A 26,401-nucleotide genomic window follows, 5' to 3' on the forward strand; every position below is an offset into this window, starting at 1 on the left:
ACAATAAAATGGATTTCTGATGATTAAACTATGTGCGTATACATCAGCTCTTGAGGTTGAATCTTCAATTCTCCAGTTTGTTCAACAGTTTTTATGGTGAATCAGGGTTGTGCTGAAAATGACAACTCCACAGAGATTTGGTCTTTTTCAATTGACATTTTAGACATCTTTATGTGGCGATGGAAACAATGCAACACTGGACGACACTTATATATTTGTGGTAGAACTGGTAGAAGCATCCATTGTCCAAAATGAAAGTTCCTTATAGTTAATGCAAGCAAAACAAATACTGTGGCTGACAGAATTAATTGGCGATAACTGTGTTGAGTCCTGCAATTTTTGCATTGAAGTAGAACACAAACAATCCGATCCCCTTTTTGTAGGCACTGTGCAATGATATAATGAATACCAAAACAACTAAATGAGGATAAGGTTTCTCCTCTTTTTTCAGAAAGAACAATGAGTTAAGTAACAAGAGAAATTTTTGAAAAAACTCAGATCTTATGAGAAATTTCACTAAAGAAGTCCTAAGGACTACTGATGTTCTAGTCACATCAGGGAAATAAGACTCCAAACTGGTTGATAATATGCCGTTCAAATATCTTTGAGTAGGTTTCATTACTGTGATTATAACATTACATGGTGCTTTCTGGAAACCTCAATCTAAATATAACACAAAATGTAAGTTCCCCCTTAACTGAAATGGTATAACTTAAATAACAAGATTGAAGAAATATTGGACTAAATTCTGTATGAAACTAGATCCCTTTTGAGCACACAGGGAATCCAAGTTTTCAATTTTTTTAAATTCTTTTTCTGAAAGTATTTTGTCATATCAATTTTTTTTTCTAGTGAATGTTGAAACTGCTGTGGTTGTTAAATATTCATCACTTCATCCAGTTGCACTGGTTTATTTTCAATTGGTCTAATCATAAAGCCAATTCGTATACTATCATTTGTCTACCATCAGTTTGTCCTCTATCCTAATGGTCTAATTGGCATTTAGTCCACTCACCATTTTGTTTAATAACCAGTTGGTCCAATAGCCATTCAGTTCATACATGTATATCATTCAGTCTAATTGGGCAAATGAAAATGAATGAAAATAAAATGGGTATTAGACCAATTGGTTATGAGCCAAAATGGTCATAAACAAACTGGTGATAAGACAAAGTGATGACTGGACCAAAATATGGTTGTTAGACAAAATGTTGATGGACGGACTGTCATTAGACTAAATAAAGGTAGACCATGTGATGAGTAGACGAATTGGCAATTTACAATTGCACTAACATGTAGCTGACAGTACATATTTGATGTGCACAGATCAATGAACACAATTCTTTGGGATTTTTATTTTACCTATGTTTATTATTGGTATTGGAATGGTTAAATTCATGCAGGTTACTTTAGTTTTGGGGAGATTGAAAGCAGGTTTTGCTATCAATTGTGGTTTCAATTATGAAAATACAAAATATAATTGTCATATCATGGTTGAGTGAGCACAGATTTAAATAATAAGATACTCTTAATTTGACTCATATTGTGGCATTAATATGTCTCCTGTGAACTTTAAAGTGACAATTGTATCTTTAATGTGCACTCACTAATGCATGATTTAATAGATTGATTTAATTTGACCATATATAGTCAAGTCTGGAAATACACTGTACTTCTATCATTTAAATTGCTATACAGTGCGTCCCACAAAAAACGAAACCGAGATTTATCGATGATTTATCATAACTTAATCACAAATACGATAGACAAATGACCTACCATTGTAAAGCTTAGAATCTCCTCTTTCATCTGGAATTACTTAGATTATTTTTCATTCACGCATGGGTGAGCAAAAACAGTTTGAAGAGGGTATTCCAAAAAGTCATTTGGCGGGCTGTATCTGGGTATCAAAAAGAAAACCACATTTTTAAAAGGTTCAATATCTGCTCTTTAATTTGATACCACAATTACAGAAAATGGTCAAGAAATAACAAAGTTCTTGTTATTTGAAATAAGGCTTGAATTTCAATAATTTCATTAAATTAAGAGGTTCTACAGGCTAGCGTTCAAACTCACTTGACACTCCGTTTTGTTGACGATCAACCATGCATTAAATCTTTTGTTAACCATGCGATAGCTTCTGTGGGAAGCCGGTGAAAACACGGTTATTTAATGAAATTGTGGAAATACAAGCATTGTTTCGAGGGAACATAACTTGTTTACTTCTTGACCATTTTTTGTGATTAAGGTATCAAATAAAAGAGCAGATATTGAACTCTTTAGGCATGTGATTTTCTTTTTGAAATTCAGATACCCCCCGCCAAATGAGTTTTTGGTATCTTTTCTTTGTTTTTACTCACTCATGCGTGAATGGGGAATAATCTAAGTAATATCAGATGAAAGAGGAGATTCTAAGCTTTACATTGGTAGGTCACTTGTCTATTGTATTTGTGATTAAGTTATGATAAATCATCGCTAAATCTCGGTTTCGTTTATTCTGGGACGCACTGTAGAACAGTTCAGTAAAAAGAACCTTTTTGCATTATTTTCAGTTGTACTCCACCATGCAAATCTCTATATTTTAGCTCCCTTTTTTTAAACAATTGCAACAATGCACAAAAAACTTACCCTGGTGTATTTATTACCTCATATTTTATACTCTTTATTTAAAATGTGTGATCCATGATGTAATATGTGTACAGTGATACTACTTTATGGATTTTCCACTATTTAAGAAAAAAAAAATTGCAGTCAATACATCTGTAAATTTAATAATATTCTCATAATAATTTCATTTGAATCAAAACCTTATACAACTATGGGGTCAATGATTATTATCATTATAGATATTTATAGAAAAAACTAAAATTTTCCTAAAGTTCTAAAAATCTCGACAATCCATTTATTTCATAATCATTTTTGTATTTGTCCATACATGCATGGTTTGTCAAATTTTTGTTTGAATTGAAATATTTTGGCATTTTAGATGTGCAAAATCATTTTAAATACTTTTTTTTATACATTTGAAGATAAGATCAACTTGATAAGTTAGCTTAATATCTGTTTGAGCAAACATCTACATGTACAGTATGTACAAGATCATAATTTGTATTCATACTTTAATTATTGGTATAATTTATTCATCCAAATTCCAAGTACTAATGATTTTTTTCCTGTTGATTTTAGACGATACATTATTTTAATATACCCATGCATTTTTACAGTTGTGTAACAAAAGAAACCAAACTACTTTTTGAGTATGATTGTTTAAGAAAATTTTGTACATATGGTGGACTTATGTAAATTTGATTGCATAAATGAACTACTCTGAAAAAGAATGAAAATTGTGTACAACTCTTGCTTGTGTATTGTGTAATGGTTTTGAGACAGGGTTTATTATTTGATCAGAGTTGTAGGTAAATCATAATTTAGAGAGGTAACCATTCTTATTTGAAATTCTGATCTGATCTTGTTCATGGATACTTTTGCTAGATAATTAAATCTGTATTTTGAAGTGTAATAACATTCTGCTGATTTTCTTCCTTTTTTCCTCATTATGGAAAATAACTTGTTAGTACATTGTAGCTAATAATGTATTCAAGAAGTTTTTTTTTTCTGAAGGGGCATTTGCAAGTTTTTTGGGTTTTTTTGGTTATACATGTGTGCAAACCTGCAAGGGAATGGGGGGTGTAACATATTCCCTGTCTGTCTTCATTTTACAAATGCCATAATGATAATCCCCATTATCATAACCTTTCCATTGATATATAATAAGGCCATTTTCATAATCTATATATTTCTCCTTTAAAAATTCCATGACTTTCATATTGTATTTGTTCCCTTTGCCTTTTTTGTACAAATTCAGTTTCCAGATATACATGTAATGTATACATAAGCTTGTAGAAGCCAGTTTCATATCTTATGAACAACTTATTTTACATTGCAGAAATAAAACTTTACATAACTGTATTTTGTGCTTATACATAAAATTTTTACCAGTAGGCAAAATTCTGTTGCATTTTTTTAATATCGATTCATATAATTCACATCTCTGTTTAAAACTCTTCATATTCTGAACAGAATATGTTTGGTACACTATATAATTTTAAAAAAAATATTTGGAATCATCTCCACCCCTCTCCAACCTATCGAAAAATTGGACAATGTAAGTTATTGCAACTTTGTGTACATAACATTAGTGTCCTTGTATCAACAATTATATTGTGGAGGGTTTAAAGTCATTGTTGTTAACTGCTCTATGGGCAAAAATATTGTTGACTGATCAGAGGTGATCTGCATATAGATTTCAGGGGCTGTAATTGTTGTATTATTATTAAGCAATATTACTCTGAAGAAATTGCATTTCTTGTCATTTTTCCATGCAATTGTAATAATATATGTTAAATTGTCAGTGTTATTTAAGTCAAGTAATAAAGTCTTGTTAGTGTAGTCAAGTGTGCATTTTGTGTGTTCAATTATGCAATAGATGTTTATAGTATTTGTAGATGTAAACTGATTTTATTTATTTCCTATAAGGAGAGTAATTACTAAGGTAATGTAAGACTTCCAGTATTGTAAGAAGGCACTATTACTCTGCATCTGCACTGTATAAGTTTGAATATATTGTATAAACATCAGGGGCCTGTTGCATAAAACTTTTTCCTGAGAAAACTCAGGTATTTTTTACCTGAGTTTTTGCCCTGTGTTAAACTCAATGGCAGAAATCAGACTAACCTTAGTTTTCAGTTTTTACCGGAGTTTTCTCAGGTACAAAGTTTTATGCAACAGGCTGCTGGACTCCATAGATGATTGATTCAGATCAATATTCAAGATTATTTTTAATTAGGGATTTATTTTTAAAGCAATTTGAAGCTTAGACTGGAACTTATGCTTCCTGGACAAAAGCACATAAGCATTCATGTATTGAGAAAAAATTGAGACAAAATAGAAAAAAAGAATGTTTGCATCTCAATGTACAAAGCTTAATTCCATGTTGATACAAAGTGCTACATTGCTTTAATACCATGGCCCCGTTGTACAAAGAGTTACGATTGATCCGATCAATCGTAACTCTATGGAAATCCATCAGTGTCATAATTTTTTCTACAGGAAATTTGCAAAATGTCCTTTGTAATCAAAGGAAAACACCCCAAATTGTCAAGAAATCAATGAATTTATGGATATGCATTCATATCTAGAATTTTTGTTTTAACAAACATGCATTTCATATGTTGACTTTGCTGGCTTTCCATAGTTGCGATTGATCGAATCAATCGTAACTCTTTGTACAACGGGGCCATCTGCTGAAGTCATAGCTTTAGAGTGTACTTAATACTTGAGAGAGTCTTTGTATACTTATAGTAATAATGGAATTTTAGTTGTCATTTAATGTATATGGAAGTTTGCAGTAGTCAATAAAAGGTATAAAGTCCAGCAAAATATTGCACAAATGTTGGGTCATTTTTTATATCTTGCTAACAGTCATGTACTGCATTAAGTGTTTGCTAACAACATTCGTATACTAACTCCATTCATTAGACATTAATGAAATACATGTATGTGTATCACAGATCATGTTTTTCAACTTTAACAATTGTGTATGTGGGTTTTGGTGTGGTACTTGAGTAATATTGTATAGCTGCCTACATATACCATTCATGTCAATTATCAAAATCATATTTTGTATAATCATATTTTAATTTATTAATTTTATTACCAGGAAGCATACGTCTGAATGGAAATATACAGACCCATTTTAACAAACAGGTCATTTAACATCAATTTTAAAGTCAGTTTTGTAATGCATTTTCGAAATTTTGAATCAAAGTAACATTCAGATTATTCAACTATTATAGTAAGTAAATGACATTATTCTTTCCCTGGCATCTCATAAATCCATATCCTCAAAATTTAATTCATTATGAAGAAAAGGTCTATAAAATATTACCTTCCTGATGTGGTAATATTGTACATAAACATGTCCCAAGCATAAACTAACAAAGTTTTATTTATTTATATCCTGTTATACATTATACATACATGTTTCTTATAATCTCTTCAGCATATTTTTTTAATAGTGCATTCATATTACTTTTAAAATGATTCAATAGTTTAAAAAAATGTTCTGATTTATTTTATTATTAGACTATGATAAAAGAATGAACAGACAAAATATTTTGTTATGAATAGTATTGGTATTCAAATGCTTTGATAGAGACATGTACATTCTGAAGATCCCTACTAGCTTTTTTATAGAATGGACACATGTCAATAGTTTAGACAGTTTTATTTTAGGAGTTAGCTTGGCAGATTTTTGTATAGATTATTTATTTATGAATAAAACAATATGAACACAAATTAAATTGTTACATTATATCAGATTCATGATCATCATTTACACTTCAATTATTGTCATACAAAACATAATAACTCCATTTCTGATTATCTGTCCTATCCATTCTATTAAATTAATTAAATGAAAGCTACTCCATGGCTGGATATCTTCCAAAGTGCTATGGTGGATAAGAAGCAGTTCATATATTTTCCCATCATGTGCTACATTTCCCCCTCTTTCATGAAAAAGATATTGTACTAAACTCTACTAACTGTATGACATGGGTTTACATCAATTAATTGGGGGTTTTGTGGATTTCAGGAATGAAGATGGTAACCATATTTTAAAAATTTTCTATAATGGTACTTATCTTAAATCTCTTTTCCTTTAACATGAAGTTATTTTTCATCTTTAATTCTCCCTGGCCTAGCAAAATGTAGTATTTTCCTGCATTATTCTGTCAAATTGTATCCTTATGCTTGAAAGTAATAGCTTTGGTGGTGGTGGTGATGATGGTCCAACTCAAAATAAATTAGTTGTATTAAATATCTGGTATTTGTTCTTTTGGGGATGGGAGTTGTTATTGAAGGGTAACTTCACCCTGATTTTAAAAATGTAGGAATAGCAGAAAAAATAATTAAAACATATTGGAAAAGGTTTGAGGAAAATCTATCAAAGATTAAAGTTATTTTTCAAATGCAACAGCAGCTCAGGTATCATGAATTAAAAATACACAATGAAATGTCATTTTCTCAAAAAATTGAAAATTGTTTTTATTGTACCTTCAGTATATCAACAGACAAATTATTTCGCACCCGCTTCTGAAAGAAGACAGTGTTTAGTCATCATGAACTATCAAAAAATTGAAATTTCTGCATTTTATATCATGGGGAAGCTGCTTGTATATGATGTCACAACTCAAAAATTTAGAATTCTAATATTGAATATTTGATGGATTTTCCTTGAACCTTCACCAATATTTTTATTTTTTCAGTTTTTTTACAACAAACTTTTTGTGAGGGTGAACTTCCCCTTTAAAGCATTTCATTTGGAATCCCCTAGTTTGGGGGGGGGGGGGGGGAAGTGGTTTCATATGTGTGACTTTGATTGATTTCATTCTGATTGAAGAGGTGAACCTTCTTGACCAGGTGTACAGGAGGTTGATATCACATCTACTGAGGAAAACATCTATCTTCTGGTTGGATATGGAATGGGAAGTGTGGAGTACACTGCAACCCCTGATCAGAGTTTTTAACTCTTGTAAATACAACAGTTTCTTTCTCATAGAAACATCTGCTCAGGGGTCGAGGAAATTTTGCATTTTTTTACTTACACTTTACATTCCACTGTACCTCCCCCCTTCCAACGTAAAGGGGTCTATTCATATGAATAATCTCACTGTGATGTACTCCTGGCATACTCATTTTATTGTGTTCTCAATCACAAGGTGATTTGTAGGGAAGCATGCCAAGAGACCAAAATAGACTGCCATAGGTAGCTAGTTCTAGACCACTGATGTTTAAAAAGGGGTCAGTGTCTTTGGCCCATATTCTCCAAAGAGGTTGTACCATGGTACACAACCATGGATTATGCTTATTTCATTGTGTATACTTAAGAAAAATCCAACTAAATGCGCACCTTGGCAGAGGGCGCTAAAAGGGAAGTGTGACAGTAAGTGTGATATGAGAAATCTGCATAAATCATGGTACCATGGTACAAATCAAACCTTGAGAATAGGGTTTTGAACATATCCATTCCTACACCAGAAGGCACCTTACCAAAAATCGTACCACAGCATCTTGCAGAATCCTGGCTGCATCTATTCGCCGCTTGTCACATTCATGTAGACAATCAAAGATATATTAAAGACTCAAATCATGTGGAATTCCTGCTAAAAGATGTATTTTAGTAATGCTAAACATAAATGCATTTATACTCAGTCAAATGAATGGCAAGTGCATAATGCAAGAAAACTTTTCATAATGTAATTATTCTCCAAACTAAATGCTGCGTGCCTAGAACAGGGGGTCTCAATTTTTCAGTTCTGACTTTGTTATGTTAAAGGTCAAGTCCACCCCAGAAAATGTTTATTTGAATAAATAGAGAAAAATCAAATGAGCATAACCCTGAAAATTTCATCCAAATCGGATGTAAAATAAAGTTATGACATTTTAAAGTTTCGCTTATTTTTCACAAAACAGTGATATGCACAACTCAGTGACATGCAAATGAAATGGTTGATGATGTCCCTCACCCACTATTTCTTTGTTTTCTATTGTTTGAATTATACAATATTTCATTGTTTACAGATTTGACAATAAGGACCAACTTGACTGAACCATGAAGTATTAAACAATGCTAATTCCACTTGTTCATGGAGGAATTAATTGTTGTTTCACTTGACAATGAGGAGAAAATTAGAATATTTCATATAATAAAATACAAAAGAAATAGTGAGTAGATGACATCATCAGTCTCTTCATTTGCATACTGACCAGGATGTGCATATATATTATAAGACACCGTTCTCACGACCTTTCTGAAACTTGTTTACTGGAAACTAGTTTACTAGAAAGTAGTTTAACGTGTAATGGGAATGGTCGAAGCGATCTTCCAGACCGGTTCAGAAAAGCATCTCGCGATGTAGTTTTTTGTGAAATTAAGCGAAACTTTAAAATGTCATAACTTTCTTATTTTACATCCGATTTGGATGAAATTATCAGTGTTATGCTTGCTGGATTTTTCTCTTTTTATTCAAATCAACGTTTTGTTGGAGTGGACTTGTCCTTTAACATTAATAAAAACAGATTTTGACCCATTTAAAAGTCCTCAAATTCAAAAGGTTTGGGGTTCTACCCAAGCTTAGGGCTCTTGCTGGCCTGAAAAGGGTCCCTGTACCCTTTAATATTGTGACGCTACGATCTCTACACATAATGGATAGTAGCGCAGTATAGATTTCTGATAACAAATTGGCACATCAACAAAAGTACAGTAATTGAAAAAACCAGGAAAAACCCATTTCTAGAGAGAAGGAAGAAGGTTCCATTCTTATAATTCTTTGGTTTGAATCAGATTCAGTCCATGAAAGCAGGCACTCTACCACTGGACCATCATGACCTATCTCCTCCTTCCATCTCTCCCTCTGTATTTCACTGCCCTCTCTTTTTCTTCCCCATCAGTGGCGTACCGTGGGTCATGGCATTGGGGGGGCACTAGCAAAAATTTTGAGTCACTTAGACGGTGAGCGCGCGAAGCGCGCTCAGTTGCTAGGTATGCTGACCTAATAGAGACATTTTAAGGAAAGTGTCATTAAACAGATATGTATGTCACTGGTCACATAATGCGAGCGCGAAGCGCGAGCTGAAAATTTTTGATATTCAGACCTAAAAAGGGACATTATAAGCAAATTTTTGTAATCATGATATGTACCTGTCTCGCTAAACAAACAATGCGAGCGCGGAGCTCGAGCTGAAATTTTTATACATTGACCCCAAACATTTTAGGGACTATATTTTAGGAATCTATTAAGAGTATACATATCTCACCATATAGTAATCTAATGCGAGTGCCAAGCGCTTGCTGATTTTGTTAGAATTTTATGCATCCAAACACATAAATCAATTGTAGTCATTGTAATCATGACTAACATGCGCATCTCACTAATCAAATATTGCGAGCGCGAGCTGAAAATTTAGGAAATTCAGACCTGAAGAGGGTCATTTTAAGGCTTGTTTGTAGGAATTCACGAAGACCATACGTATTTCACTAACCAAATGAAGCGAGCGCGAAGCGCGAGCTGAAATTTTTTTATATATTGACCCCAAGCATGGATATTTTAAGGTCTATTTTTAAAAAGAATCCATTAAGAGTACATATATCTCACCATAGTATTTCACTAACCAAATGAAGCGAGCGCAAGCTGAAATTTTTGATATTCAGATCAGAAAAAGGGAAATTTTAAGGACTGATTTTAGGAATTCATGAAGAGCAGACATATCTCACTAATCCACTAATGCGAACATAAGCACGGACGGGAAATGTTTTATATTAAGATCTTAAAATGATATGTCACTACATAAAACAATTATAATTCGAAGTGCGAGGAAATATATTTGGTGTATTGACTTGAAAACGGGAGGTTTTAGTACAACAGGATTACATATCTCGTTAATAAACAGACGATGCGAGCATCAGGGACAATGAAGACATATAGGCCCTGAGCAAATTATGTTTCATAAAGTTATGATATTTTTTTCATTTCTATTGAATATAACATGACATAATTATAATATAATATAACATAATTAACAATAATTTCTTCCTTCCCACTACGTTGCTCTCAGTTTCTCCCTCTTTTTCTCTTTTTCCCCGTTTTTTTTGGGGGGCCAGCCGATTGGGGGGGGGGGGGGCACGTGCCCCCCCCCCCCCCCGTAGTTACGCCACTGTTCCCCATTGTTTTTGATGGGGGGGTGGGATGGAGGGGTTGGTCATTCCTGATATCAAGTGGTAGAAAGTTATGAAAAAACTATAATCTCAAACATAGATGTCTAAGTGCTGAATCAAATATGAATGCAAAACACATAAGTGTCACTTTGATACAAGCTCCTATTCTGCTTTTTGCATCACGTATTTATTTTCATATGTATTTATTTATTTGCACTGACTTTTGACTATGATCAGATTAAGATTCTATGATTGACTTTATAATGTATACATAGTAATGATTGCCAAATCTGAATAATACACTAATGTAGGCCTGATTTATTGACAACGGAGCATGATTTGTGGAATATTATACATGTAGGTAATTCAGAGAGATGCTATCAATAGTGATCAAATTTTGTGTCCTGTAAATGACTGAATATTTAAAAAAATTCACAACTTCATACCTTTAAACATATCATTTCACTGACTTGCTCCATTGATTTTCCTTGTAATAACAACTTGATACTATTCATAATAGAATGTTACTTTGAAGTGATACCGTTCCCTGCAGATCTCCATAACATTTCTAAATTCTAAACTGCTTCACTGAAATTATCACTTTCGTTATGTTAAGTCATCTCTGTGTGGTGACTTCTTGACACCATTCTCACTACCGTTCTAAAATTAGTTTACTGGAAAATAGTGGAAACTAGTTTAGCGTTTAATGAGAACAGTCAAAGTGGTCTTGGAAGCGATCTTCCAAACCGGTTCAGAAAACCACCTCGCGATGTAGTTTTGAAGATCGCTTTGCCTCGTTAAACTGGTTTTAGCGTAAGTGAGGACACAACCATTCTTCGGGAAGCGATCTTTGCACATTTTGAGCGCGCTACTCCACACATTGTGTGGAATGCATACGATGCAGTTTCAAATTTCGCGCGAAACATGTCACCCCACTGAGAGTGTTCCCATAGCAACAAGACCGCTTTACATGAAGTGGTTTTGAAAACTACTTTCAGGTGATAAAATGCATGGGAATGCTAGCAAAGCGAGCTTCTGAACCGGTTTCCAGTAAACCTGTTTTAGAAAGTATAATGAGAACGGTGTCCTTGATTATAACCTGGAGAAGTACTGAAGAGATCTCCATTATATCCCTTTTTGGTGAAAGCAATCAGTTTGTTTGGGCAGACATAAAAGTGACTGGCAATTTACATATGTTACGGTCATGAGTAAGATCTGCACTGAAGATGTAGCCTTGGAAGCTGATACCTTTGGAAAACAACCATTGAAAGGAGAAGAAAAAAGTTTGGCTTTATATGCAAATTTCTCTTTCGCCATTTTTTCACCGAGGAACCACCAAGCGTGGGCCAACAAAAATATGGTCAGGTGAAGGTTTGAATTTATTGATGAAAATATGAATGCCTAATAGGCAATAGCACTAACACCTTATTAATTTTGGCTGTCATAAGTGATTTGGGACATTCCCCTTGCTCTTTTTGTTAGACCAAACTGACTGTTCCTTAATGGTATAACTGATATTAAAAATTATTTGCCTTTTTACCCCTTTCTATCTCACAGCATCGTTAAGTAGAACGTAAGTTTTTGAAAAATATTTCACAATCTGTAACTTTATTAACAAATGTGCTAATGTTGATATTTTCATCTAATTTTCATTTAACATTTATTATTTCCATTGTAGAAAGGAAATGTTAGGGTTAGGAGGGGGTATTACCCTTGTATTGTAAATTTGTTTGTTTATAGATTTTTGTTTGTTTTTGTTTCTCTTTCCTTAATTGGTAATATAAATCTACAGCATTTTGTTAGCTTCCTGGAAAGTCCCACAATATGTAAATATGTTTTATTAATTATTTTATACTCTGATTTTTATCTTGCAAAAATTATATATGTTATATTCATCCATGGATAGTGAGGTTGTCTATTTTTTTCTTATTCAAAGGGCAATCTGATCTTGGTTATGACATGATTTGCTTGAAAGCAGATCTTGCAGAAAATGAACATGGGATGATTGATGTAAAGAAATGGGATATGGAATAAGAAAGTTAAAGTGAGGTAATTGGGACAATGTCTGAAATGAAATCTTGGTTTGTTGTACAATTAAATTTAGACACTATATTATATCTCTCCTCTTGGTTACAGCCATTGACTGGTAAACACAAAAATGGGGATTAATTTTTTTCTCTTTTTTATGAAGACAAAATTAGGCAGTGTTTCAAGGGGACTGACAAACCATACTGTGGTCGTGGTGGTGCTAGGAATATTTTGATGGGTATGGGGATGACCTAAAGATGATGTCATATTTTTCTCATATAATTATAGCATTATTGGCTCATTACAAACCCAGACCTCTCATCTGTTTATTTACTACTTCAAAATCATAGGGGCTGGGGTGGGGGCTGACATGACAAACTTGACAACTCTTGCCAATTTTGCTGTGAAAATATATATATATATATATTTGGTTTTTTAAGTAGATGTATGAAACAATAAATGTTAGATTTGGTATGATACATATTATTTATCTTTAAAAAAATTTAGTGAGAAAGAAAAAAATTGACTACCTCACTGGGATAATTTATTCTTATTAGCGAAGGCTGCACTAACTGCATACCCCTGTCCCTTTCTATATTGTTTTTAAATACCAACATGATCATAAGGTGTATACTCTGGTGGAGATTCATAGATCACCTGTCATCTACTGATATGCATGTATAATTCAATTAATATGAAGTTTGAATTTGATTTCTCATTACACTTATACTGTGATGTTTTCATTACATAATATATTAAAGGAGAATGAAACCCTTGAAACCAGCTGAATCCATATCAAAGAGAAAAATCAAAGGAACACATTGTTGAAAGTTTGAGGAAGATTGAATGAATAATAAGAAAGTTATGAGCATTTGAATATTGAGATCACGAGTGCCATGTAGATCCTCCCATCGGCAATGCGACCAAGATCTGTGATATCACACACGTACAACTCCCTCATTACTTTAGTACTTATTTCACTTATATTCTCACTTTTATAGAGTCTATCACAAGGTGAGGTGTTCTCTTTATGAGATGACAAGTACAGAGGTTTCACAACATTATATCATTGATGAATCGTTTGTCATATGATTAGAATGAGCAAAAAGAAATGTTTTGGGGTATATTTTCAGTGTCCAAATGGGAGAGTTGTACGTGTGTGACATCACAGATCTTGGTCGCATTGCCGATGGGAGGATCTACATGGCACTAGTGATCTCAATATTCAAATGCTCATAACTTTCTTATTATTCATTCAATCTTCCTCAAACTTTCAACAATGTGTTCCTTTGATTTTTCTCTTTGATATGGATTCAGCTGGTTTCAAGGGTTTCATTCTCCTTTAATATTCATGAAATGCATGCAGCCTATACATTTTGATGTACTTGATATTAATATTTAATAATCATTTAAAAAATCTATTTTAACTTAAAAAAAAACACATTTCAGTGGAAACTTGGTATTAAGATGTTTGGACCTCAATGAGGATGGATGGTCATTTTTCATATCAGCAGTATCAATTTGTTCAAAACATCACTCAAAAGCTAATGAAATAAGGTTTAAAAACTTCGGAAGATAATTGCCAATTTTACTATTGGTCATTTGTAAAGTTTTTAAGTAGGGTTGACTTTCTATAACATTAGTTTTTAAAGCCCAAGATAATTATGTTTCTGCTTTATAATTTGGTAAATTGATGTATAGTTTCAAATGACTTGATCATGCTGATTTTCCACTGTGTTTATCAATGGTTATTTGTGGTCATTATACACTTTAGAATATACCATATTCACCTGTAATCATGCTTTTCATCAGGGATATATTACATGTACTCTCATCTACATATATCATTCAAGGGTGACCAGATGTTTGGTATCATACAGGATCATCCTATATTCACAATTTGTCCCATATCCTGTATCCCTTGGAACATCCTTTCCTTTTGGACAATTTAAGAAAAATAATTAATTGTTTTTTAAATGGTTTTGGAAGAATTTTTGAAAAAAAAATGTTTTAGTTAAAAAAGAACCATTCACACTTAAAAAGATAGAAAGCAAATCTTTTTAAAATCCAAATACAGTACATGTACTAACCCCTCAGTAAAAGTGTGAAACATATTATGAGCATGCAAAGATTGGTTCTACAGTGACGCATTTATACAAACTTTGGACAGTTATCATTTCATGCAATAATGACACTGGAGACTCTATACTGCATAGGCCATGGAGATATGTTAATATCTCCATGATAAGGCCTATAATCTTTGCTTCATCATAAAGCATCTCATAAACCCTGTCCATAAATATTCAGGTGCTTTACGGATATGCTTTTGATGGTAAATATGAAAGGTGGCCAATAAATATGAAAGTATTTGTTTCCTTGTTTTTACACTTATATTGTGGCTATACTTTCAGGCAGAGCTTAGACAGAAAACAACAATTTTACTGATGCATTAAAGGACTACAAACAAGTGGCAAATTGTTCAGTGTACACTCATGTTAGTGGGAAACTATTTTTCTTTGTGACGCAATCATTATGAATAACATACTGCCTTTTTACATTCAACACTAATGTACACGAGTTGCATTCTGGCTAACCCCTGTTCATACTTGAAACATGCCTCAGTCTAAAAATGTATTCTACAATATTGCTGTATTTGACTGAGAAATATATATGAAAAACAAAGTATTTTGGAAGGTTACAAGTATAAGCAAGCCTGTTTCCTTAGTGTTCAAATTTTATGGATTTTTGCTTTCTTATGAGAACCTAGTATGAATTTATTTATTCAAAACTACAATATCTGGAATCGTGTTCACATCGTCAGTGATTTTATGAACAGGCTCAAACCTAATTTTCAGTCAAATTCATATCCTGGAAGCCAGTGACTCACTCTATTGATTTGCCAAATTTCAGATCAAAATTCTTATTTAAAGAATAAGAGCATATTTAATTTTCTTAACAACCGGCTCAACCCCCTCCTTTGATTTTACAAACTGACTGAAACCATTCTTTGAGTACTATAAAGTCTGTGGAATGGCAGACGGCGTGAACAGGTCAAAGACCCGACCTAGATGCTGTACGTATGCGGCGCATATGTTGTATAATAATAATGTATAAAATATAATTGTATAAGAATAATTTTGACTAGTTCAAAGTGGGGTCTTTGCTGCTAAAAACAGTTTGCATGGTACGCATGATTTTATGAAGTGACTCAAACCCCCTGTTTTTTGTAAAAATTAGCAGCTTGCTTCATTTCACATATTGAAAGAATGAATACGAATTGTGGACAAATTTTTTTGTATTATAAAAGAATAGAATGTATGCTTTAAATTGATATAACTAATTTATCTGGTTTCTTTCAAAGCGCAAAGTTATGAGCATCTGAGAAACATCAAAACTTTGAACGTGATTATCTCGAAATCATGTTTTGGAGACCAGCCGAGGTTTGAGCTAGTTTGTAAAATCACTTACGACATATATATAGGCTAATCATTTATATGTCTGGCATTCCTGTGGCAAGCTTTCAGGTTGTCTTCCTTTGAGAACATGAAATTTGAATATATCAGTAAACAGGTCTTAAAGCAGTGAATAGCAATGAAAATGGATTTTGAAATTAACGTTGCTCTCATTGGCATGTCATGATATGTATGCAGATTTTCAGCTGCCATGCAGTCAACATCTTTATCCAGTTTATTTTCATCAGCACTAAATGAATTAGCCAAAAAATATTCAGACTTTTCCCACCTAAATTACTAATTGAATTTTGAGATAAGATATAGCAATGCCTAAACTCAAACTGGTGTTTTTATGTTTGCCCATGATACATTATGGGTTTTTTTTTCTCTGTTATGCACTTAACACCCTTGTCATGCACTTAACACCCCTGTCACTAGATGGCGCTGTGGATTCTTAATCTACCTTATTGCTTGACTGCACGCTGCAGTTGAGTAAGCAGCAATTATTTTGTGCATGTGATAAGAGCTGTACTAGGGATGCTGCAAGTAATTTATTCTTTGTTGCCTTAGAGTGTTCCATTCATATATTTTCAATTTTAAAGAAAGGAAGAAAAGACAATGAAATCAAAACCGAAAAAAGAGAGAGAAAATAATATTAGGGTAGAGGCAGATAATGCTGGACAAGGGATAACCCTGAATATGCCAGTCCTGGTAGCCCAGATAAATTGTGTAATTTATATTGAAACATTAGGCAGAACACACTGAGTGAAAGTTGTTTAGGACTGCCTGTGAAATACAAAAGAAAAAATATTCAAACTGATTTCTAATAGATTTCAAACAACTTTACCTTCTTCTCTACAATCATTATTAATTATAGGTGAAAGCTCACAGAGCAGTCAGATGTGTATCTGTGATATTTTATCTTGAGAAGCATGAAATGGTTAACAAGTAAAACATACAACAGCAGTAATATAATATGATCAGAGGTTTTCATGGTAATTTACTGTATGTTTTTGTCCAACACTTTTTAAGATATATTCTTGAAACTTACATGTAGGCCGTCTCATTATCATCGCTGATTTTACAAACTGTCATAAACCTAGTTTTTTTGTCAAATTTAAAATATTGAAGTGTTATATATAAAAAAAAAAACTTGTTTCAACTCAATCCACTTATTGAATTTCAGATCAAATTTCTTATTATTTTTAAAAAGTAAGATAAGATCCAAATTTTTATTACCAGATGATCCCACTCATTTGATTTTATGAAGCATCCTAAACCATTGTTTCTATACACTATAGCAGCCTCCTGAATGACGTGCAGGGGTCAATACCCTATACCTAGATGTTTTTGCATATATATTATGCATTGTGCGATTTTACAAAGTTCCATAAACAATTTTGCATACACCATGTATTATGAAATAAAAAAGAATTTATACTTTAAATTGACAATAACAAATTGCTGTGATTTCCTTCGGACTGCAAATTTTGAGCATCGGAAGAACATCCAAACTCTGAAGGCAATATTATTATCTCAAAAGCTTGTTATGGAAACATTCTAAATATAGAACACTTCATAAAATCACTCATGGTACAGTACTTCAACTTGACTTGTGTCTTCTTCTGAAGATATAAATATGTAACATACAGGAAATTAATGTTTTTGATTTTTTTCTCTCTTCAAGAGCTGAAGAAGGAGCTTGTTATGTGATAAGAAGAATTTTGAACCAAAGTCTGCATGGAGCCCAAGTTTACAGTAGGAGGAGCACTTACCGTGGACCCTATATGGAGAGCTTGCTGGGGGAGCTTGTAGCCAACGATAGTTTACATGGAGCCTGCTAGGAAGGAGCTCCTTGTATCAAGCTTATTATACTGTGCCTACACAGGGTTTGTAACAGAAGGAGCTTACAGTCCCTACAGTCCACAATTTAGCACATTGTGAAGGAGAGCGCCCATGGTATACATGTATAATATAATACAGTACATTACAGAGGGAGGCACTACCTTGCAAAATCACCTTGTAGGACATAGTTTACATTGAGTTTGTTTTGAAATGAAAACTGTCTATAAGTAGGTTCACCGTTTACTGTTTCAAACTAGAAAGAAATCATGGTAATATTTCAAGAGCAGATGCATGTGGGTCTAGTAAAAAAATTATAAAAAATTGAATGTTTCTATTAGGATCGAATATCACTATCAGTACCTAAAGTAAAATTGTTTCCATTGTATTTTAGGCCATACATGAAAAGAAAAGAAAAACTTGATCTGGCAAATTGAGATATATTTCTTCACAGTATGATTAAAACCTTCATGTTTGGCATACTATATGGACCTAATTATAGTCATTCAAATTTCATGTCAAAAATCAAATTGTAATTTTTTTATTATGGTTTTAATAGCATAATGTATTCAACTCATATTTCATATTGGTGCTGGGATTCACATATCTGAAACTCTTGTAGAAGTATTTTATTCTATTTATGAAAAGTCACAAAAATGTTTTCACGGCAATTTATATTTTTTTGTTTTACTACACACGTTATGTACCTCAAAAAATGACTATAAGATAAGAAAAGCCAAACATACCCAAAAGATACACTTGAAATTGATGTTACATGTATGTCTTCAATATTAAAAGTGGGGACATTGATCTGTTGAATTGAAATCAGTCCATTTGTATATGTACTAACATAATTTGGGTTTGTAGAAATATTGTACAGTTTTGCTTAATACCTTTGAATGTACAAGAACAAATATATAGTGTATGCCTTTTATTCAAAATGATATTAAAGTACAATAAATCATTAATATCTACAGTCTAAGGGGGTGGGTTAGATTAAAAACATATAATGGATTAGAAAATTGAACTGGGGTAGCTAGATAATCATAAGAAAATATGATTCAACAAGGAGTTACTTTAGTTTCATGTATGACCCTTTGGAAGGCAAGTGAAAATTTTGTGTTCGTGTTAGTGGCTAAGTTGACTATGATTATCTAAGTATTTTATATTTATTTTTTACCAAAAATGTTGATAATTATTTTCTTTTAATTCTAGGCATTGATAGTTCTGGAAGTTAGGAAATGAAACAAAGTATGAAGTGATGTGCTTGATTTTTTTTCTCATAAAGTCACAAAAAATGAGAGTTTGTGCATCTGTCTATTCTGCAATAAGACTCAAAAGTTCTTACATATTGAATTAGCCCATATTTGGTGTTTATTTTCAAAGATGGACCATTAAAAACTAAATAATACCAAGTTTAGTATTGCAGCAGATAAATATGTGTGTTGTTGATGTGTATACTTGAAGGTTCACAGTATGAGTCACTTTACTTGGTCTTTTTTTATTCTTGTGCTTATGGCATTGTGTTGTATCAGGCCTATTTTGTATTGTGCTATATCAGTCAATGTTGTGACATATTGAGGTTATTTATCCTAGCCAACCACACTGTGCCTAATATTTTTTATTTTTTTAATATTAGCAGAATCCGTCTTATAATTTGTTAAGTGATTTTTAGTAATGGTAATCTTGTTTTGAAAGAGGAAATTAAAATCCAGCATAGTATACATTTATTGTGCAATATATAGTTAGTCCAGGTAATTTTTCTCCTTTCCTTAGCTTTGAACTTTATATTTATAGAATATTTAAAATGAAGATTATTATCAAAGGTATGAAGATTGTTGAATTTAATTTGATTTATGAATTATTTATTGTTGAACTCCAGTGTATTGATGACTAAATATTGGGTTAAACTGTGAGACTTACTTTACATGTATATGGGTATGTATGGGTTGATGACATGATAACAATAATAATATAGAACTAATTAGAATCTTGTATCCAATAACTTATTCATTTTGTGTTGATAATAATCCCCCCCCCCCCGGATGTTTATTGATTAATTTGAAGATTTACACTGTGAACATGCTTTTTGAAAATGTTTAAAACTTAATGCAACATGTCTAATATTGAAAAGACAGGTTGTTCAATTCATGTTATGAATTGTTAATGTGTTTTCTCTGTCAGTCTTTGAAATGAACGTGGAATGATTCTTTAAAGGAGTTTCAACTTTACATTATGCAAAGAACATTTCAGTCTTTTTTTAAACTTAAACCACAGGTAAAGATCGTAGAACGGGGCATTAGTATCACACTTTGAAGGGGGCAATATCTTTGTCTAAACGTATATTGACATTATTCATCCATATTAGGCCTACTTGACTCCAATTCATTTAGTGTATCTTTTATGAGTCTGTAAATTTATAATGTTAAGTCATAGCTGTTATATTGTCAATATTAGTTTGTGCTGCAAGAAATATTTATTTATATACTCTTTATAAATGTTTTGCTTTAATAGATGTGAATATTTATACTAGACTTCATACAATATATAATTCTCCATCAGAATAGGTTTCTTCATAATATTCAATATTAAAGGTAAAAGACAGTAGTTGCATCATACAATCCGTCGGCGGTCTTCCGAACCGTCACACATACGACGGTGCAAACCCATTTCAGAGAAAATCGACTTCAAAGTTTACTATAATTTTCACACTTAGTTCCCCAGCCTTACAACATATTCATTGCTAGAAAAGTACATGGTTGGAAAGACCAAGACAATTGCTTGACATTGGTATCTTTATTTTTACACAAAACTAAGAATCCGAGAAAATATCGCAAAAGAGCTACGTGCTTGTAATTTCGGTTTGAGCGGTTTAGATTTTCCCTGTACAAAAACGCCATAGGAAATACAACAACCCTGACCGCGATTTCAATGCACGCGGTCAGTCAAAACGTTGTATCGCTTTTCACGCGCAAAGTCAATGCAGTTCCCGGCCCAGTGCCGATATGACAGTTTGGCTGACTGCGCGCATTGAAATCGCGGTCAGTCAAAACGTCGTATCGCTCTGTTACAGTACACGTTTCCAATGGGATTTACGCATTTTATAAAAAAATTGTATGGCATCGCCGTGAAAATCCTCTCATATCTCAGAAAATAAAATAAATTGCTGCCTAGAAATTTAGTTATGAATAGAGCAGGACTTTTTTTTTAGACCAAAATTGACTGATACGACGGTTCGGATGACCGCCGACGAATTATTTCATGAGAAAGTCTTAAATCAAGGTTAATTGTCAAAATGTTTTCATAGATCTAGATCTGGTGCAAAAATGTAACCTTATCTTTGTACAATCATGAAATCTTAGCTCAAAATTGATCATTCTGATGATCACTAACACAGTGTGGGACAGTGTATTAATATTGCTTCAAAAATACTCAACATTTGATTGAATTCCATGCTTTTGCTCATTTTTCAGCAATTACACATTTTCTTCCAGAGCTATTTGGCACATATTTGTTAGTTATACATACAAACACTTTGGTGGTAATTTCATTGGATTCTGTTCGAACTCATTTACCACAACAGGTATTTATCTTTAAGAGATCAAAGTTCTCAATTGCAATTTTATATGTAAATGTATTTTTATTACAATAGTTACTATTTGTATTCAGCTTATTAAAAAGTGACATCCAATAATTGTTTTTATCATTCCACTGACTTGATTCCTGGAAATCAATTAACTTTGATGGTCACATAGAATACAGATATGTACACTTAATATTTAGTTGGTTCTTGTATTGGGAGACTGAAAAAAATATGATTCAGTAGCATTTACTAATAGGTTTAGATTAACAACTGAAATAATGGAGAAATATATAGAGTTATGAAGGTGATAAAGTTTTATACTTCTTTGAGAGCTGTGATGTTTAATTATTATTCCAATAGTTTTCAAACACTCATTATGAATGGGATCTCAGTGATATGTACTCATTGCCTATATAATGTATGAATTTGTTTTGTTTTGAATTGACTGATTTTTACATTTTATTATGCCGAAGTGATTTTTTATGAAAGCTATTATGTTGGATTTCTAAATCATTTTTAAATGCACTGGATATATGGAGAATTGCTGAGATTGGCAATTTGTTCATGGTATTTTTGCTGTTCACAATTTATTATGAATAAACAGCTTTCATTAATCAATATACATTTATTTTGATAGAATTTTCTTTATTTAATATCGGTTTGTTCTTTTCTTTTAAATTCTCAATCTGTCTTTGTTAAAGGACAAGTCCACCCCAACAGAAAGTTTATTTGAATAAAACGAGAAAAATCCAACAAATAAACACTGAAAATTTCATCAAAATCGGATGTAAAATAAGAAAGTTATGACATTTTAAAGTTTTGCTTAATTTCACAAAACAGTTATATGCACATCCAGTCGGTAGGCAAATGAGGGAACTGATGACATCACTCACTATTTCTTTTGTATTTTATTACTGGTATATGAAATATGAAATATTCTAATTTTCTCCTCATTGTCATGTGAAATGAAGTTCTATTCCTTCCTGAACATGTGTATATATCATTGTCTGAACATTTTGTGGTTCAAACAAGAGGGTCCTTCTTGTCAAATCTGTAAAAATTGAAATAATGTATAATTGAAACAATAAAAAACAAAAGAAATAGTGAGTGATGGACATCATCGCCTGACTCATTTGCATGACACTGAGTTGTACATAATTATCCCTGTTTCGTGAACTTAAGCGATACTTTAAAATGCCATAATTTCCTTATTTTACATCCGAGTTTTATGAAATTTTCAGCGTTATGCTAGTTTGATTTTTCTCTTTTTATTCAAATCAACATTTTTCTGGGGTGGACTTGCATGACCTTTAAGAAGTCATAGTTTGGTTATGAACAAAAACCATCTTGTCCCCAGCTTAGATGAAATTATTTCTTTTCAATGAAGCATCAATTGCTTAACTTCTTTGTAATATGAATGATGATGATGATGATGGTGATGATGATGATGATGATGAAGTAAACACAATACTATGCAATTATCGGACAGAAGTCTGTATCCAGTAAATCTCACAATAAAAACCCTCGTGAATAGCGCCACCTATTGGAAATGGGAAGAAACTCCAGACATGCAAAAATCAACTTTGTTCACTCAATATAGGGCGAGACCCGCCACTGTGATAGAAGGTTGTATCTCCCACCCCTGAATATACATGATCCTCTTTCATTATTTTCTATAGTATTCTGTCATCTTTCCCCTTTTGATTTTTTTCATTCACTTTGGTTAATTCGTCTTATTCCCCCCCCCCCTATTTTCTAGTTTCCCTTTTTCCTCTACGACCCGACGTGCCCTTTCCTATCCCTTCGCTTCCAACTTCCATTCTTCTTTGACAATTTTTTTGTTTCTGTTTTGCAGCTTGGCCTTTTTCTTTTTCCTTTTATTTACTTTCCATTTTAGCATTTCCTTTAGCCTTTTCACTCATTCCACTCTATCTTCATTTCTTTTTTGCCGCTTTTCTTTCCCTTTCCTCTTCCATTTTGCTACCCTTTAATTTATTTCCCCTTTCTCCCTCCTTTCTGATTATTTCTCCATTTTCTTTTCTTCCCTTTCCGTCTTTCACTCCCCCACCCCTTTTTTTTTTTAAACCAATTTCCTGGTGAAATCCTCCAGGGGAGCAAACATACCCCAGCCCCTTCTGTATAGCGCAGTGTTAAAAAGTCCACCCCAACAAAATGTTGATTTGAACAAAAAGAGAAAATCCAAAAAGCATAACACTGAAAATTTCATCGAAATCGGATGTAAATTAGGAAAGTTATGACATTTCTAAGTTTTGCCTAAGTTCACAAAACAGTTCATAATGCACATCCAGGTCGGTATGCACATGCGGGGACTGATGACGTCACTCACTATTTCTTTTTGTAGTTTATTATATGAAATATAAAATATTCTAATTTTCTCCTCATTCGAAGGTGAAGCAAGTTTTCTTCCATCATGAACAATAATTGTTTTAACATGTTAACATTCAGTCAAGCTGGTCCTTATTGTCAAATCTGAAAATAAAATGAAATATTGTATAAACTGAACGATAAAAGCAAAAGAAAGTGAGGGACATCATCGACTCTCATTTTTGCATGTTGCTGAGTGGTGCATTAACTGTTTTGTGAAAAATAAGCGAAAATTTAAATGTCATAACTTTCTTATTTTACATCCGATTGTGATGAAATTTTCAGCGTTATTCTTGTTTGATTTTCTCTTTTGATTCAAATCAACATTTTTCTGGGGTGGAGTATAAAAAAATCAACTTGCGCCCTCATCAATGTTTGGTTTGATCATGGACCTATGGTCCATGGTTTGATACACGCCAAGATAATGATAACTAAAAGTAGAATGTCCCGCTTTTGAATCTATATTATAAGGTCTGAAGAATTCGAATCAAAAGTCTGAAAATTTACTTTTTTCATTATCTATAAGATATGCAGAATATTTACTTTTTCCTTAAGCTCATCCGGATAAGGAAATCTCATTATAACACAGGTGCTTTACTACGAAAATTCTGAGCGTTCTTTCGATTTCTTTGAATAAGATTTCCAACATCTGGAAAGTCGTTGGAGGAAGTTATAATTATGTCTGATAACATACTACCAAAACTGACAAATTAATTCCTTTGTTTTCTGTATTAATAGAAACTATTATAATCCAGTTGATTTTAGTGAACGACACATGCACTTAAATTAAAGACCGTGCAACAAGATCCGGGGGGGGGGGTACTCACGAGATAAGGCATACGGGGATGTGCCGCTGGAATTGGTCGCTTTGGGGGAAGAAATCCCTAAACATGGTGTATTATGCTGGAAAATCCCTAAACATGGCCCAAATTTTTAGATACTGGCCTTAAACATGGGTCCATGGCCCCAATTTTTAGATAATGGCCTTATGATGGGTCCATATTTTTGGTGATAACTTCCTTTTTTTTTTTTTTGCTTGTCAAATTTTAATAAATCCTTAATAATGGGTACCTTTTAGCCAAAATGACCCGTAAATATGGGTATGGGTTTTGAACCTTCAGTCGCACACCCACGTCCAAACAAAATTTAAGTACCCCCCCCCCCCCCCCCCCCCGATAAGATCCAGGTTTGGTTCACAAGGCCTATACTGTTATTTTGACCAATCTATTTGTTAAACTACATTGAATGTAGTTCACAAATTCATGTACTATATGAAGGAAAAGACAATAACAATCTAATGAGAAAGAAAAGTAATGAACATGGGTAAGATAAAAATTGGCAAATACGATAACTTTCAGGTCACTATATCGATATAAAAATTCCTCTAGAGCTTCTTACTCGCATTATAGCAATTTAGTTCCTTTTCATAATCACAAGAAATACTCGGCAAGTCGGAATGTTTTCTGGTCTAAAACACTTGCTTTGTGCTCACATTATCACTTAATGAGACTTGTATCCTGTAAACGGTTGTTAAAATGAATATTATCACAGTTCAGACTGAGTATTCAAGGTTTGAGCTCGTCCTTCGTCGAAAAGCGTCATTAGTATATCCATGTTTAAGGACGTTCCACAGTTATGTTTGTGCGCATCATGATCTGCGCATATTTTACACTCTGCGCGCTGACGTCACAATGGATGAACTGGTGATTAATCAGCTGTAGGTATTGTGAGCTGATTTTTCTCCTTATCTGCACTAACTGCAGATCCGATGTGTTATTTTATGAAGCTAATAAACTGGAATTATTCCATGGACCATTTTTTTTTATTCCTCTACAATTTCAAAATCGTTTCTTTGTAGTGCTGCAAAGTATGATGAATATGACCCCGAGTTTGAATAAATGGAAAAGTGGTTCGGAATTTTTCCTCACATAGATACAAAGCTTTTGGCGCGTTTTTGCGGGTGTTTTAAGAAGCAGATTTGCTCTAATAAGAGTGCTGGTAGTTTGAAAACAAGCACATGAACCCATATTTTTTAATGTTTGCACCTCTTAGGTATACCTCCTACTACAAAGTGCAGCATTTTTTTTTACTTCTCAAGTTTGTTATTGAAATTTGAAAGTTTTGAGGTTGAGTATCTTTCCCGCAATTTCTAAGAACTGTGAGTGTTGTTAGACTTAAATGAGAAAACAATTGACAACAATATGAATAAATTATCCATCTTACGGATATAAGTATTAATCATATTACAAAATTTGATAACATTTTCATGGATTTTGACTAAGTAATAGAGCTTTAAACTCATTGTTGTGATCTCGTGAAGTCTAAAAATGCCAA

At 32.9% G+C, this 26,401-nt stretch overlaps 1 long non-coding RNA gene across 1 annotated transcript; it reads left to right on the plus strand.

The window, feature by feature from the left end:
- The first annotated feature begins 10,833 nt into the window (after positions 1–10,833).
- LOC129256935 (uncharacterized) lies at positions 10,834–22,306 on the plus strand. Its single transcript, XR_008584111.2, has 2 exons — positions 10,834–12,350; positions 17,945–22,306. It is a non-coding gene; the product is annotated as an uncharacterized LOC129256935 (long non-coding RNA).
- Positions 22,307–26,401: the final 4,095 nt, after the last annotated feature.

This window comes from Lytechinus pictus, chromosome 3, assembly GCF_037042905.1.
Source record: "Lytechinus pictus isolate F3 Inbred chromosome 3, Lp3.0, whole genome shotgun sequence".
Classification (NCBI taxonomy): domain Eukaryota; kingdom Metazoa; phylum Echinodermata; class Echinoidea; order Temnopleuroida; family Toxopneustidae; genus Lytechinus; species Lytechinus pictus.